Genomic DNA, 16,407 nt, shown 5'->3' on the forward strand with positions numbered 1-16,407 from the left:
AACCGAGGCTTACGGAGTTTAAGCAATTTACCCAAGGTCACCCCATAGGTAAATGGCAGAGTTGGGACTCTATCACCAGAGCTGGGTGATTCTAGGGTTTGGAGAACTATCTCTGAGGCAATATCACATCGTGTCAGGAAGGTGGGGGTTCTTGTCCTTACACCTACTAGGGAATCTTCTGACTCTAAGCTGTGGTGCCATCCCAGGGTAGGCCCAGCTGTCCCAAGTCACGGCTGGGTTGAATCCTGCCTACACAGCTTGAGCCAGACTGATTAAAATGTTCTTCCTTTTGCTTGATAAAGCCAACCACAGTTGTGTCTGCTGAGTCTAGTCAGAGAAGTGATCACTGGGACTTCTGGCTGTGCTTATGTATCTGTGTAGATCCCTGGAAACACCAATGGCCAGTCTGCCTTTTGCAAAACCGTTATTCAGCCATATTTATATGATGGAGATACCCTAAGAGTTTTCTGGGGAAATAACATAGCATCTATATATTGAGCGTGCATTTTATTTAGCAGGCGTTGGGTAACCGTTCTGTGTGCATTACCTTATTTAATTCTCAGTGAGGGAGATGCAGTATCAATCCCACTTAATAGATAAGGAAACCTAGCCTCTGAGATGTTAAGGACACTCTGCCAAGAGAGTACCTGGCAGGTCAAGCCAGGTTTCTGACTTTAGGCTTGTCTTGATTACCAGTAAAATAGTGTTGCCTCTTTATTCCTTTCTGAGGAAAAAAAAATGTACCCCGTTATGTCGGTGCCTAGGAATCAGTAATGATAAATATTCACTAATGTTATGTTTTCCAGTCTTGTCTGATGACAGGAATCACGTGGCTTAAACGTTTAAAAAAATTTAGACTTTCAGATTACTTCCTTGGAAATTCTGATTCATGAAGTCCAGGATGGGGCCCAGGAATTCTTAATATGAATCCCAGAGGAGTCTTACTATCAAAGAAGTGTGGTGAAAATGTCAGCCAATGCATATTTAGGGAGTGTTGGTTTATTTGTTTTTCACCTGGGAATGCTCAGTTGCATCCCAAACTTTCTATCTACTGGAGCTTCTGCTCTAACCCCATCCTTTGAGATGGAGGCAGGAGGAGAACAGAGGTGGAAAAGGTCCGGGGCTGGAAGGCTGACTCTGGGGCAGAATTGCCCAGAGAGAGCTGAATCACAAAGGGGATGTACACCTGAGAGCCTTGTGCCAACCCAGCCACCCTGAGGCGGTTTGTCTCAAGAATCTGTTCTCACAAAGTTAATTGTTTGAGCACTTCTGTACTTGTTCCTTTTTTAGATACTAAAGTTTCATTTGAATATGCCAAATGGGAGCCTAATGGAGGGACTTTCCATATAGAAACTGAAAGAACTTGGGGCATCAGAGTAGCCCTCAAAGTCATGGCAATGGATAAGAAATTGACTCCCAGAGATGTCAGGAAGCTTGGGAGAAACGGAGTAAAGGTGAGAACAAAGCAGAATGGAAAATACCTGTACTTACTGGGACCTTTCTATCTGTGATAGTTCCTCATGGTTCCTATGCTGGCCCAACTCCTGAGCTTCTCAAGATCAGTGTTTTTTTTTTTTTTTCCCCCTAGGAGCTTCTGGTTCCACTCAAATAAAACTAGGTTTCCAGAGCATTGAGCCTCTGTAAGGAGGGTGGGAACTACCCCTAGCAACAATGGACCCAGCAGCTTGTGGGATGACCACAATGTTTGCACTTTTAGTCAAGAAGGAGGTGGCAGCGACATTCTTCCCATGCAGACTCTAGTGTCCTAAAGAATTATTCAGTCTCTATCATGGCAGTTGGCCTGTTCTATTTGTAAAGAAAATTCTACCCCAAGTTCTAAAAGTAGAAGTGAGCTCAACTCAAACTGTTCATTTCATTCAGTGAACCAAAAATTACTTTAGAATACCTAACATGTGCCTGGCACGTGCTAGCCCTGCGGGCACACAGAAGAGCAGACCTGACCCCTGCCCTGAAGACGTTTAAAATCAGGTAAAGAAGGAAAAATGAATATACATGAAATAATTTTAAAACCCCAGAAAATAACAAGTGTTGGCAAAGGATGTAGAGAAATTAGAACTCTTGTGCACTGTTGGTGGGATTGTAAAGTGCTGCAAACCACTATGGAAAACAGTATGGCAAGTCCTCGAAAACTTCAATCTATGGTGAGAATGTAAATTGGTGCAACTGCAATGGAGAACAGTGTGGAAATTCCTCTAAAAACTAAAACTAGAGTTACCATATGATCCTGCAATCCCACTCCTGGACATATATCTGGAGAAAACTAACTCAGAAAGGTACATGCACCCCAGTGTTCATAGCAGCACTGTTTACAGTAGCCAAAACATGGAAGCAACCTAAATGTCCATCAACGATGACTGGATAAAGAAGCTGTGGTAAATTTAGACAGTGGAATACTAATCAGCTATAAAAAAAAAGAATGAAATAGTTGCTGGATTGTATGGTGGTTATATTTTTCATTTTTTTGGAGGAATCTCTGTACTATTTTCCATAGTGGCTGGCTACACCAATTTACAATTCTACAAACATTGCGCGGGGTTACCTTTTCCCCACATCCTTGTCAACACTTGTTGTCTTTTTGCTGATAATCATTTTGATGGATGTTAAGTTGTATCTCATTGTGGTTTTGATTTCCATTTCCCTGATGAGTGATGCTGTGCGTCTTTTCATGCATCTGTTGGCCATCTGTATATCATCTTTGGAAAAATGTCTGTTCAGGTCCTTTGCCCATTTTTATATTAATATTATTATTATTATTATTATTATTATTATTATTATTATTATTATTATTATTATTATTATTATTTTGCTATTGCATTGCATCTTTACATATTTTGGATATTAACTCCTTATCTAATATGTCATTTGCGAATACCTTCTCCCATTCAGTAGGCTGCCTTTTCATTTTGTTGATGGTTTCTTTCACTGTGCAAAGTTTTTTAGCTTGATATAGTCCTATTTGTTTATTTTTGCTTTTTTTCTCTTGCCTGAGAAGCCAGATCCCAAAAAAATATTGTTAAGACTGATGTTGAAGCATGTACTGCCTGTGTTTTCTTCTAGGAGGTTTATAGTTTTGGGGCTTGCACTTAAGCCTTTAGTCCACTTTTAGTTTATTTTTGTATATGGTCTGAGAAAGTGTTTCAGTTTCATTCTTTTCCATGTAGTTGTCCAATTTTCCCAATATCATTTATTGAAGAAGCTGTATATTCTTGCCTTCTTTGTCGTACATTAATTGACCCTGTAAGCATGAGTTTATTTCTGGGTTTTCTATTCCATTGATCTTTGTGTCTCTTTTTGTGCCAGTATCATATTGTTTTGATTACTGTTGCTTTGTAGTATAGTTTGAAATCAGGGACCATGACACCTCCAGCTTTGTTCTTCTTTCTCAAGATTGCTTTGGCTAATTGAGATCTTTTGTGATTCCATACATATTTTAGGATTATTTGTTCTAGTTTTATGAAAAATGTCATTCGTATTTTGGTAGGGATTGCACTGAATCTATAGATTGCATTGAATCTGTAGGTTGCTTTGGATAGTATGGACATTTTAACAGCATTAGTTCTTTCAGTCCATGAGCATGGTATATCTTTCCATTTGTTTGTGTCATCTTCAATTTCTTTCATCAGTGTCTTGTAGTTTACAGGATATCGATCTTTAACCTCCTTGGTTAGATATGTTCCTAGGTATATTATTCTTTTTTGTGTAATTGTAACTGGCATTTTCCTAACTTTTCTTTCTGATAGTTTGTTATTAGTATTTACAAATGCAACATTTTCTGTATATTAATTTTGTACCCTGAAACTTTACTGAACTCATTTATTAGTTCTAACAGCTTTTTGGTGAAGTCTTTAGGGTTTTCTATATGTAGTGTCTTGTCACTATTTAAAGTGTCAGTTTTACTTCATCCTTTCCAATTTGGAGTCCTTTCATTTCTATTTATTGTCCAGTTGCTATGGCTAGGACTTCTAACACTATGTTGACTAAAAGTGTTGAGAATGGGTGTCCTTGTCTTGTTCCTGATCTTAGAGGAAATGCTTTCAGCTTGTCACCAGTAAATATGATGTTGGCTGTGGTTCTGTCATATATGGCCTTTAATATGTTGAGGTCAGTTTCCTCTATACCAACTTTGTTGAGAGTCTTTTTTAACATAAGTGGATGTTGAATTTTGTTAAAAGCTGTTTCTGCATCTCTCAAGATGGTTATATGATTTTGATGCTTCAGTTTGTTAATGTGATGTATCATATTGATTGATTTGTGGATATTGTACCATCCTTGCATACCCTGGATAAATCCCATTCAATCATGATACATAATCCTTTTAATATATTGCTAAATTCAGTTTGCTTACATTTTGTTGAAAATTTTTGCTTCTACGTTCATGAGTGATACTGACCTGTAATTTTCTTTTCTTTCTTCTTCTTCTTCTTTTTTTTTTGTGGTGTCTTTGGCTTTGATATCAGGATGTTGCTGGCCTTGTAGAATGAGTTTAGAAGCATTCCTCCCTCTTTGTTTTTTTGGAATGGTTTGAGAAAGATAGGTGTTAACTCTTCTGTGAGTGTTTGGCAGAATTCACCTGAGAAGCCTGGATTTTTGTTTGTTAGGAGTTTTTTGATTACTGATTTAGTTTCATTACTGGTAATCAATCTACTCATATTTTCTATTTCTTTCTGATTCAATCTTGGAGACTGTATGTTTCTAAGAATTTATCTATGTCTTCTGGGCTGTTCAATTTGTTGACATATAGTTGTTCATAGTAATCTCTTATGATCCTTTGTGTTTCTGTGGTGTAACTTCTCCTCTTTCATTTGATTTTATTGATTTGCGCTCTTTCAGAGCTTCAGTTTTGCAAGATGAAGAGGTCCTGGAGATCTGTTGCACAACAAAGTAGATATACTTAACACTACTGAACTGTATACTTCAAAAGGATTAAGATGATAAATTCTATGTTATGTATTTTAAGAATTGTTTACGTTAAACATTCTGACCACTGACCATAAATGCAGTAGAATCTTAGAAAATAGAGATAATAAAATTATAAATTTCCTGAACCTGAACAAATCTTAATGGATGGGTCATGTTGAGATTGGTAGAGGGCAGGAAAAAAGAAGTTCTAAGCAAGAGTTCTGGAAAAAGTCAGGAGCTGGAATAAACATAGTATATATTGTGGAGAGTAAGACTTTTTATGTTTAACTCTGTGTGTGTGTGTGTGTGTCTGTGTGTACATTAGCAGTGAGATTTTTGGCCCAATTAGGGAGCGTTTACATAGAAGAGTAGTGAAAACTAAGTACAGATAGGTAGAGTGAAGTCAGATTATAAAAGATCTTTAAAGACAGGTAGAAGTCTGTACTTAATACCATGGACTCTAGGAAGGCACTGTAGATTCTTGAATGAGGGTGGGTGTAAGGTTTTTAGTAGAGCTGAAAATTCCCACTGGTTTCAATTGAAATCAATGAAGCAAAGAGACTAACTTGTATTTCGTCTGGGTTTGGGCTGGAGGGAATGGGGAAATGATAAACCCCAGGGTGAGTGAGCAGTGGGAGTGAGAACTGAAATAAGAGGCCACCAGAAGGGAAGTGAGAATGCATAGTAGGGATGAGGACATATACAACCATCTTTGTTCCTATTCCTTAGAAGGTTTTGGTTTTTCAAACTTGCAGGTCACATGTTTTGCTTTGGAAAGAGCTTAGAAAGTTCCTTTAAAGGGCTGTGCCATGAAATCCATATTTGAAGGCCAAAACAATAGTTTCATGGGTTGGAATGGGAAGACTGAGGGCAGAGAGTACCACTGTCCAATCCCAGGGGCACCTGTCAAGTACAAAGGCCATATCTCCACGCATGAGCTGAGAGCTTCCTCTTGAGGAAGCGGTGACTGCCCATGGTGAGGGCTATGGCTTCAGAGTCAAGAGACTGGAGGTCCATTCTCAGCGTGGTCGCTGACTCGACTTTCAAACCTGGGTGAGTCACTTCCCTCCGTAGGCCTCTGTCTTCTCTTTTGTGGAATGCGGGAGGATGTTCTTTCCACCTGCTTTCATAGAAGAAAGAAGTGGTTGAAAGAAAAATAAATGTATATCAGGCACCTTTAAGCAAAGGGGTGAGGTCTGGGCTGACGCAAAGCCCAGGATGTATGAGGACATGGAGGCCAGGTTTGACGCACCCGGCTCTTGACATCAGACGTCTACGGAGAGGACGTAATTATTGAACAATATAAACAAATGTTGCCCCAGAGAGTCTAGTTCTGGGAATACGAACAGGGAATCATGACAAAAATTCCAGGTTTCCGAGTTTCCCTCAAGGAGTCATGAGGCTTATAAGGAGGTGAATCACCACACCCAGGATCTGTCTTGGAGACCTAAACTGTGAAACACCAGCCTCAGCAAAAGAAGAGGCTCGAGGCAGCCCTGATTCAAATAGCTTGGGCATTCTAGTGAGAATATAAGCTGTTCCGTTAGGTCCTGGTGAGACCAAGAAAGAGTTTTGCCTGAGGCTCTGGATGTTGTTCTAGTCCTGAGGTCAGTGGCAGGTCAGAGCCATAAAGCCAGTCCCTGAGGAGCCAGCCTGGTTGTCTCTGGTCTGGAAGACTGTGTGGAAAAAGAAGCTCAGTTGATTGTAGGGCCTAAAGAAATGGAATTTGTACTCTTCCCAAAGTTGGTGTTACTTCTCAATCCAACTCTCCATAGCAATAGGCATCGAGATGGGCAGCAGTTTGTCGGAGCCTGGAAGAGAGACCAGAGGGTACAGGGAGAAAGAAGTGTGTTGGCCAGAAAAATAGCAATTCTCAGAGCCAGGGAGGCTCATGCGTCTGCATGGGGCGGGACTCTGGGAGTGTAGAACACTAGGACTTGTGGAGTGCTGTGTTCAAAAGGGGTCTCACATGGCACTTCACACCTGTTGGGATGGCTTTTACCAAAAAAGTGGAAAATGACAAGTGTTAATGAGGATGCGGAGAAACTGGAACCCTTGTGCATTGCTGGTGGGAATGTAAAATGGTGCAGCCTCTGTGGAAAATAGTCTGGTGGGTCCTCAAAAAGTTAAACAGAGAATTACCATATGATCAAGCAATTCCACTCCTAGGTGTAGACCCAACAGAACTGAAAGCAGGGGCTGGAGGGGAGGGTATAGCTCAGTGGTAGAGTGCATGCTTAGCATGTACAAGGTCCTGGGTTCAATCCCCAGTACCTCCATTAAATAAATAAATAAAATGAAAAGACATGCTGATTTAAAAAAAAGAAGAAAACAAGCAGGGACTGAAACAGATACTTGTACACCCATGTTTGTAGCAGCATTATCCATAGTAGCCAGAAGGTGACCAACCCAACTGTCCATTGACAGATGAAGGGATAAGCCAAATGTGTCACAGGCACACAACTGGAATATTTTCCAGCCTTAAAAATGAATGAAATTCTGACGCATGCTACAGTATGGATGAACCTTGACAATATTGTTTAGTGAAACAAGCCAGACACAAAAGGCTACCTACTGTATGATTTCACTTATATGAGGTACCTAAATGGGCAAATTCACACAGACAGAAAGTGGAATAGAGGTTACAGGGGTTATGGGAAGTTATTGTTTAATGGATACAGAGTTTCTGTCTGGAATGATGAAGAAGTTCTGGAAATGAATAGTGGTGATGGTTGTACAGCACAGTAAATGAATTTAATGCCACTGAACAGTACACTTAAAAATGCTTAAAATGGTAAATTTCATGTTATGTGCGTTTTACCAAAAAATGATTGCAAAAGAAAGATGGGACCCCATGACACAGGGCTCAACAGGGCACTGAGAATAAGACTCAGAGAAACAGGACATGAAAATGTGGCAGCACAGATATTCAGCGTCATGAGCTAATAAGGTGGGGATGGGGACCCGGACAGAGACCAAGAAACCTGTCCGTGAAGGAAATGGATAAAGTGTGGGAAATCAGAGATGAAAGACAGAGAGACTGACCAAAATGGAGCCCTGTTAGCGGGTGGAGCTGAGTATGGAGTAATAAATGGGGATTGGTAGGTCTGATTTTTAAAATGAACCTTAAGTCTGAATTTTTTCTTTGGCAGACATGTGAGTTTCTTTAAACAGACATGTTTAACTGCCACAGGGCTTGTGGTGGATGCTTCTGGAACCTTCGTCCACTCTGTAGTGGTCAGCTGGCAGTTGCCCTCTGAGGCTTCCTGTCTCCTTATAGAGCTGACAGACACCACAGTGAGTCAGTCCTACCAAACAAGGCCTGACTCATTTTTGACCCAGTTTTGGTGACCAAACACAATACTCTGGAATTTGGCACTACGGCTCAAAAGGTATGGTGGGAACATGGGTTGCAGGCTCCAAGCTGCTTCCTGTGGCCATCCCATTTCTTTGAAAAATGCATTGGAAGTGAACTGCATTTAAGGTCAACAAGACTTGGGTTCAAATTCTGTCTTGCCTCTTACTAGCTACATGACCTTGAGCAAGTTACTTAATCTTCAAAAACCATGTTTTCCTCACCGGTAAAATGGGACTCCAGAGCTCCATAGCTTTGTGATGGATACTAAGTAAGATAATGTATGAAGTATTTCGTTTGTTACAAAGAAATTGCCCAGTAAGTTAAGGTGATTATAACTGTCAGCGTTACTGTTAGTATCCTGACGTCTTTGATTACCTAGGATCACTTTGCCACGAGGGCAATGGAGACCTGTATCTGGAGCTTCAGTAACCCAGACTCCTGTAGCCCTGGATTTAGAGCAGGAAGACCTGAATCTGATCTGGGTTCCCTGGTTTACTAGCTGTATGACCTTGAGCATTTTTCGGAGTCTCAGTTTTCTCATTGGTAAAATATTGATGATTCCATAGGGTTGTATCATATCTAATACTGTAAATATCAAATTAAATAATTTGTAGAAAAGCTCTATAAATAACAACAACTGAAAGAGCACAGATATATAATATACTCAGGATCGGAAGCAAGGACGTGGCTGGACCAAGGTTAGGGTCAAGATGGGAATCAAGGTCAGGACTGATACCAGGGCTGTAAAAAACAACTGTGATCAAGATCAGGGTTGGAATTGGGTCAAAGCAAAATTGGGGCTAGGTTGGGGAGGGAGTCATGAGCAGGGTCACAGTGGGGGTTGTGTGGAAATTTTGCTTTGGGCTGGGAATCCACGCAGGATGGTATACACTGTCTGAGTCCAGAGGGATACAGCCATGCAGTGCAATGACTCAGAGGCTGCTGCACTGTCTGGGATAAGGCTCTCATCCAGAGATCCTGGTTTGAGGGAAAGTAGAGTGTGGGATTTACTGTAGAAGGGCAGGCCTTTAGGGAGACAGTTCAATTGCAATAGTTAAGCTCCCACATTACCTTCATCCTTCTCCTCCCAAGCTGGTAGGTAGCTCATGACATTAAATACCAGCCTTTCTCCAGGTGCATCCTGCATAGCGCTGGTCCTCACAGCTCTGATCATCCCATCTTCATCATTCACTCATTCCCCATCACCCATCTCCATCATCTATCCAACAAAGTTTTACTGAGTACTTAATATGTCCTAAGGATCCAGCAGTGATAGAGGCAGCATGTTGTTTGTCTTCACAGAGCTTCAACACAGAGCTAGAGGGAGAGACAGATGATGCAATGGATTTCCACCTTCTGTATCTGTGAGTGTTTGTGGCGGGGGTGGTAGATTCTAAAATAAGTTCACGAGGCATAGATTGCAAAACTATTCTTGATAATTCCTTAATTCACCAGGACCTTGACATTTAGAAACACAAAAGCCAAGAAATAACATCTACTGCTCTTTGCACTTTGGATGTGACCCTGGGGGAGTAGATGCCAAGATCTGGCTTTAATGGTGGAATGGGACTTTAAATAAAGGGATTTCCTTTTTTGTTGCTCTTGCAGCTGAGTGTGTGTAGTTGGGTTTGCATAAGTTAACTACGTTAATGATAGGACTCCAGTGTAAATACAAATTATACCAATATGTACGTAATTATTGTAAATACATTAAAGAGGAATACAGTGCACTGTGAGAATGTACAGTGGAGGAACATAACCTAGTAGAGGGTGGAGGAGTAAATTATATGGAAGACTTCACTGAGGAAGTGACATTTAAGCTGAATCCTAAAGTCTAAATATGAGTTAGCTTATCATAAAGGGAAAAAAGAACTTATCAGGCAGAGGAATTGACTTGAGGCAGAAGTGAGTTCAGTGCATTTTATGAACTGAAAGCCAATCAGGTTGGCGATGTTTAAGAGGTAACAGAGGGCCTCTCCAAGTCAGGCCCCGAAGTGAGGACCTATTTCACAAGCTCGGGTGCAGCATATATAACAACATTGAGATAAGGTGGTCTGAGACTCAAAGAATTAAATAATTCAGAGTACAGGGCTAGAGAAACAGAAGTAATCAGTCAGCATCTTTTGGAATCACTGGCTAGCTTCCCTGTAGGATGCAAGGAAGAATAAGAAACAACTTACTGGAAACGAGACAGTGGGATTCACAGCTGTAGTGGAATAGCCTAGCATAGACATAAACCAGGGGTCACAAACACGAAAATCCCAGAGGCTAGGCAGGTAAAGAGTAAAGCAGGCTAAGTGTAGGACATTGGGGATGGCTGAGGAGTAGGGACTACCGCAGACTGGAGAGCTCTTGTCTTACTTAACGGGAGGAACTGCTATTCAGCTACCGCTAATTGTTGTCAAGTAGGAACTGAGGACAAGTTTTGCTAGATCTTCCATATTGTAACAGATGCTATCAGTTCCAGCTTCCTCTGTTCATTGGAGTCCACTCTTCCCTACTGTATAGCAGGCTGGGTGTTCCCAAGAAATTACTACCACCATTAACCCTCCTACCCCCCTATACCATAGCAGCTTCCAACCAATGACTGATGGGTTAGGTGGATAAATACACTAATGTCTTTGCCTCTCAGGTGAGATGACTTTGAAACATGTGTTCTACACTGTTTCCCCGAGTTCCCCAGGGAAAGCTCCCGATGCTGATATGGTAATTTCCCTGATTACTTACCCATATCCCTTTCCTTCCCTGTCCCCCTTCCCCACTCCCTAACTGGACTTTCCTAGGATCACCTTTCAAATAAACTCCTTGCAACTGAAGCCTTGTCTCAGGGTCTGCTTCTGGGAGAAACCAACCTAAGGACACAAAAGGTTAATAAATATTTGAAATCTGGATTTTTGTTTTATGTTAAAACTTCCCAATTAAAATTGTGCATGTCAACAAAACAGGTTGAAGGGTAGGATCTGGCCAACAGACCATCAGTTTGGGATTCCTGATGTAAGCTAAGACTTTGTCTGCCTTTCTTTTAGCAGTCACCCGGGAAAGGGACATATCTGCTGAAGAAGTGTTTAAGAGAGTTGCATGAGAAAAGTTCCAAGGATGGTGACTCACGCCCTGTGGAAATGACTGCTTAAAATTCAGGGGATTAAAGAGGAGCTCAGTAGTGATGCTCTAGGAGAATGGAAGCATCTACCCTTGGCTTCCAGCAGCAAGACTCCTCCTTTGAATGCACCCTCCGCAGCCACCACTCCCACCAGGGTAAGTCACATGCAGGCCCCATGGGAAGTCTCAGAGCTGAGGCAGGCCCAGCAGCCGCCTACACCAAACTGGTTCTGCAGCAAGAGTGACAAGCCAGGACCTGCGCACCACAGGGTCCTCAGAATCAGCCTCTGCCGGTTCCCAGTCAGCAGCCCTCCCCAGTGTCTCAAGGCAGCAGCTGTTCTGCATGATCTTAGTCCAGCTCGCCTGGCCTCTTGGTGCCAGGAGCAGTCTCAAGAGCATGGGTGTGAGGAGCTCGTGGGGGAAGCCGTGAGCCCCCTCTCCTGAGGGCCAAGCCTCCTCCCCATCTAGCCAAGCCAGCTTTCTGGGTAGTCATCCAATTCAGCACCCAAAGTGCTGACTGGAGACACTGTCATCCTGGTGCTGCAGAGAGGAAGACATGCCGGGCCCTGGAGGGTAGAAGCCGGCACCTGGCTGGGAGGCCCAGACAGGCCCGCGGGTGACGGGTGGCACCCTCTGCCCAGACCGTCTCCAGCAGTGTTTGCAGATTCTGTGCTATTTTAAGTTCCTTTGTCATCACTGCAAGCAAACTGGACTGAGCGAGTCTGATTAGAAGGGAAAGAACCAGTTTAACAGAGCTGGGCTGGGGATGCTGCTTCCCTGCATTGGTGCCGTAGCACCAGGCAGAAGAGCTCAGTGTGTCTGAGGCTCAGGACTGGGCCAGGATTCAGCACTGGCTTCCAAGCTACAAAAGAGGAGGTCTTTGAGGTTCAGGGGCCAGTGGCTATAATTCTGTCTCAGGACTAACCATGACAATCATAACACCTTATTATAAATGTGATTTATAGTATATGAGTATATGAGACATGACCTCATCGGATCCTTACTGCAGTCCTATGAGGCAGGCAGGTTCTTTGTCCCCTTCAATATAAGGAATCTAAGATTCACCAAAGTAAGTGACTTGCCTAAGGTCATAGTTTTAAGAAAGTGACAATGGCAGGGCCTGAATCAATTGCAGAAGGGGGTTGGGGAACCTAGTCCTGCACATCTAGATGTGTTTGTAGGAAGAGGGGAGCTCAGGGAGAGATGGGGAGCCTTGGCCTTCTGCTGGTGGCCCCTGAGTCATGGGGCTTCATGGATCAGTGGCTGAGGAGTGGACCCACCCCCAGATCCGGAGGGTGGTCTGGCAATACAGAGCAATCACAGCAGGCATCAGGGCAGCTTCGCCTTCTCTCTTAGCTGGCGGGTGTGAAGAAGTTTTTCTGTACCCCTCGTGCCTCCCCCTGAGTCAGCTCCCTGGCATTGCCCTGGCATGTCTTGGGCCCCACGCCCAGGCAGTGAGGAGGCACTGGCAGATTGCCCGGGGAATGCTGCTGCCTTAACTCAAGCCAATTCCCACTTAAGACCCCCTTTCCGGAGGCAGCCCAACAGTGGCTGCATTGGGAGCTGCAGCTTGTAGGCACAGGGAGAGTCTCCCTCAGCCCTTGGACTTCCTGGCACAGGTGGCTCTGAGCACATGTCTTTCCCTGAGGCCTGTGGCCCACGAGGGGATGCAGAGACCAAATACATTTTATAGACTGGCTGAGCCAGGCTCCTACACAGAGCTCTGCTTGGGTTTCTGGTCACATCCAAATAGCTAGGGAGGGAGTTGCTCTTGGACCGAAAAGGGGGAAAGAGAGCCAAGACTCCAGGCTGAAGCTGCCTCAGCTGTTTCTGGGGCTCTGACTCAGAAGCTGCTTCTCAGGAATGTCGAGCACATGGGCCCCGGAGCCCTTGTCCAGGCACATGAATGGACAGCTGGGCCGTGGGGGAGGTCTCGCCCTTCTCCCACTCCTCCGAGGACACCTCTTCCAGAGAAACCTCCTATAGGGTGGATCAAGGGCTTATCCCGGAAGACCCTGGTCACCTTGCCCAGGCAGGAAGCCTCCCTGCACTCCCTCAGCCAGGGACCGACCCTGACAACGACTGCCTGCAGCTACCAGTTTGTACGTAATCAAAATGTGGCATTGCGTAGGTGTCTGTCTCTACTCCTCTCTCTAGTTATCTCCTCAACTCTGGTGTAACTTCCTTGAGCTCATGCTTCTGGCTGGAAAAGGGTGCCTGAACATACTATTCATCTGATAAAGTGATTGATTGCCTGATAACTGGAGGAAAGGGAACAAAGAAAAGAAAGAGGCAAAGAGAAATCAGTGAGCAAGTCAGCAGTCTGGGCCACACCCACAAATCTGGGGAATCTACTTCCCTTCCCAAGCGCAGCTCCTGGGCTGCTTAGAGAAAGGAGAGCAGAGAAGCAGTGATGAGGTGGCCTGGCCCTTCCTTGCCCCCAGCACCCACCCCAACCCCAGACACCCTCAGGTCTGCCAGGAGCCACTGGGAATCCTTCCACCTTGAGAGAGGAGGGGCCCTACCAGTGATTCTCCAAATGTGGACAAAGGAGCTTTTCTCTCCTTCTTGCCTTTATTTCATTTCTCTGCATCAGGTACAGATCACGTGGGATAATCCACAGTGAAATGAGACCCAAGGAAAACTAACCCTGTAAATGAAACCATGTCAATAGCTAATCCCACAATACAGTCATTTCAGGTTTAATTGTCCTTGTACCTTCTTGGATCATAAGAGCTGGGAGGGCAGCAACAGAGTCGATCTTGATCACGGAGCTAGTCCCGGAGTCTAGCGCACTGCATGGTACACAGCAGGCACTCAGGAGGCTACTCTCTCCATACACATTGGTTGATTTGGTTAGTTCAGGGGCATCTGGAACATGCCGGAACCCTTCTGCTATCTAGCTGTCATCAGCAACTTTTTTTCTGGAGCTAACTCTGGGAATCTGATAATCTTTGGAAGAACCTGAAGCTGGGGACATGGATAGGCTGTCTCTGGGGTTGACTTGGTATTGGAAATGACTCCTGGGGTGGGGTCGGCTGAGTAATCCACAGCCTTGCTGGCTCTCTAAAACCGGACCTACCGCGGCCTCTAGTGGACAAGCAGAATCACTGCCCTTTTAGGGTTGAGGTCCAACTTCCCCACCTCTTTGCCCCCAGAACCTCCGGGTTCTCCATCTTTGGCCCCAGGGTCAAGAGTGTTCAAGATGGACCACTAGCAAGGTGATGGACCACTAGCAAGGTAATGGACCATATCAGAACAGTAGACCAGCCATCCAACAGATTGATTCATTAAAAAAGCACCCATTACATATGGTACACAGTACTCTGATCAAAGAAAGAGAGGGAGATACAAGAATAAGACAAGGGATCTGCCCTTAAGAAACCTATGATCTAACTACGAAGACAAAACTAAAATTTTAAAAAAGCAAGCAGCGAGCCTGTAATCAGGTGCCAAACATTTCAGGAGCTGAGTTCAGAGGCTCAGTGCAACCTCTCTTGCCTCATTTTTCTCATCTGTAAAATGGGGATAATAAAATTTACCTTGCAGTGTTAAATGAAGATTAAAATAAGGTGATGGGGAGAAGAAAATATGGCAGTATTGTTGTTGCTGTTATTCAAGTAAACTATGTTCATCATAAACAATGTAGAAAGCACATTTAAGGAAAAGAGTTCACACTAATACCACTATCAGAAATAAGTACTAATAGCGGGGGAGAGTGTAGCTCAGTAGTACAGTACATGCCTAGCATGCACAAGGTCCTGGGTTCAATCCCCAGCACCTCCATTAAAATAAAGAAATAAACCTAATTACCTCCCCCCTAAAAAACAATTCCTAGGAAACAAAAATAGAATCTGGGTAAAAAAATAAAGTCTAAAAAATGAAAATTAAAAAAACAAAATTATTTTAAAAAAGAAATAAGTACTATTAATCTAATGATGTACATTCTTAAGAACATTGAGCATGTCTGCAGAAGCAGGGGCATTCTGAGAGTGGTACAAAATCACAAGATTGACTAGAACTATGGAGGGTTTCGGAAGTTATAGGTGAGTATTCATACCTATTCTGAAGGAAACAGCATTTCAGCCAAGATGATATGACCTACTGAAGTGATATAGTTCCTGCAGACCTCTGCATATATGCTGGCCTTAGCAGAGGGACCTTCCCTGACCACCCTATATTAAATAGCACCTCCGTTCCCTTTCCCTGCTTCAGTTTTCCTCATAGCATTTAGTACCCCCTAATGTATTTTTTTTTAAAGTGTGTCCCTTTCACCAGAAGTATACTTCCTGAGGGCAGGGACAGTACCTATTTCGGCCACCGCTCTACCCTCAGCACTGAGACAATGCCCTAAAAAAGTAGATGTTCAATTAATATTTCTAGAAAAAAAGAGAGAGACAGAAAGAGAGAGGAAGGAATGGAGGGTGGGAGGATGGGAGGGAGGGAGGAAGAAAGGAAAATACAAAATATAGTTGGCAAAGTTAGGACAGCTACTGCACTAACTGGAGGGTGAGATCGGCCTAGTTTAGGATGGTGGGAGGGAAATGGAAAAGGAGGAATGGATGCAGAGATATTTAAAGGGGAAAACACCTGTCTGTCCCTGATGATACACAAGATGATAATAAAACAACCACCATTTATTTAGCATCAGGCATTGAGTCATTAACCTACACCCATTATCATTAAATGATGATAACAATCCTCTAGTGAACGTTAGGACATCTTTCTTTTCCTGATGAGGAATGTGCAGCTCAGAGAGCTGAAGTAACTTGCCCAAGGTCACATAACTAAGTGGCAGAATTCAAAATGAGCTCTGCCCCTGAGGTGACATGAGGGATGAGTCAAAGTTGATGCCCAGATTCTGAACGTAGGTCATTAGCAGGAGAGTCATGTCACTGTCAGAGCCAAAAAGAACTAGGGAAGAAAATTAGTCAAGGGTGGCAAAGAAATGCTTATAGTTAATATTTATTGAGCCCTACTATGGAGGGCACTGCTTTACTTTCTAATGTACTGATAATTTACTCCTTACA

Source organism: Vicugna pacos, chromosome 11, assembly GCF_048564905.1.
Source record: "Vicugna pacos chromosome 11, VicPac4, whole genome shotgun sequence".
NCBI lineage: Eukaryota > Metazoa > Chordata > Mammalia > Artiodactyla > Camelidae > Vicugna > Vicugna pacos.